The sequence below is a fragment of the Malurus melanocephalus genome, unplaced genomic scaffold, assembly GCF_030028575.1.
Source record: "Malurus melanocephalus ecotype Western Australia unplaced genomic scaffold, MMel_1.1 scaffold_1886, whole genome shotgun sequence".
NCBI classification, from domain to species: Eukaryota; Metazoa; Chordata; class Aves; order Passeriformes; family Maluridae; genus Malurus; species Malurus melanocephalus.
In genome coordinates, this window is record NW_026625118.1 from 12,388 (window position 1) to 13,681 (window position 1,294).

Here is a 1,294-nt window from a genome sequence, read left to right on the forward strand (position 1 = left end):
AGGGAAACACCAGGCTCACCTTGTCACCAGCCCACAGCACCGAGTGCCACGTCCAGTCCTTGCCAGGAAACACAAATCTGCCACCTCCCTGGGCAGCGTGGTTAAAAACCCCAAATCAGCTGATGCAGAAATCTGGCAGCACAACCTGAGCCAATTCCATGAGCTCCAATCCCATGAGCTCCACAGTCCTTGTCTCTGACAGCCTTTGGGCCACAGSACTTCCCTGAGCTCAACCCAGGGTGAGATAAAACTTCTGCATTCCTAAAACCCATCTCTGCTCCTCACTGCAGCCTCACTAATGAAGGCAATTCCACCACAGCCCTTGGCCTGTCACTCCAACAGCCAAACAGCTTTTCTGTTATAAACCACAGCCCTGCTTCCAGCTACATTTCAGACTAGAAAAAAAAAATATTCTCCTTTCCAAATCTCTCTCCTGGGCAGGACAGCGATGCCCAAAGGCTCCACCATCACCAACACTCCAGACCCCAATCCTGGGCCATGGCTCCAGGGCTCTCCTGGACAGGATCAGCATCAGCCAGGCTGACTCCCAGGAAATCCCAGCCTCTTGCATACAGAAAAGCAAAACTTTATAGTGGGATGGTGAGTGAGAGCCTTTCAGGAGCTTTCAGACAAGCTCCTTTGCTGTTCCCAGGCTCTGATCCTCCTTTCCTCCAGTTCCATGATCAGTAACTCCAGTATCTGCAGCTACTCCTGGTGTAAAACTCTCCTGTCTCAGGGAGTGAGAAAAACCTGCAGGCACTGCTGTCATAAATGTCCCCTCTGGTTTATTGACACTCACCAGGAAAWTCCCAAGCTGGGAACAAACAAAAAGTTACAAAACTCAACACCTMCAGCAGCCAGAATCCCACCAAAGCCTCTCATTAAACTCTTCCTCCCCTCAATTAGCAGGCTGGTAATTGTCTGTTTGGAATGACCCAGTGGCAGACACGGGAGATCCTCCCAAAGCCACAGATAATCCAGCTGGGAGCCCCTGACTCAGCAAACAGCAACGYTATTAATGGACTGTGAGCACCAATGGCTGCGAGATGCTGTTCCCATGCCTGAAATTCCTCATGGCACTTTCAGGAATTCTGCAAAGCCCTCAAAAGCTGAACAGCATTCGCTCCTGCACCTTCAGACAGCTCTGACAGTGCTGACCTGGGATCAGAGTCCGGAAAATCCCACCTTGATTTAGCAGGAACAGGGGCATGGGCAGCAGAACACGCAGGGAAAAACTGAAAGCAATGTCAGGAAATGAATAAATAAATAAATCCTCAGTCCTTGATTGAGGGCA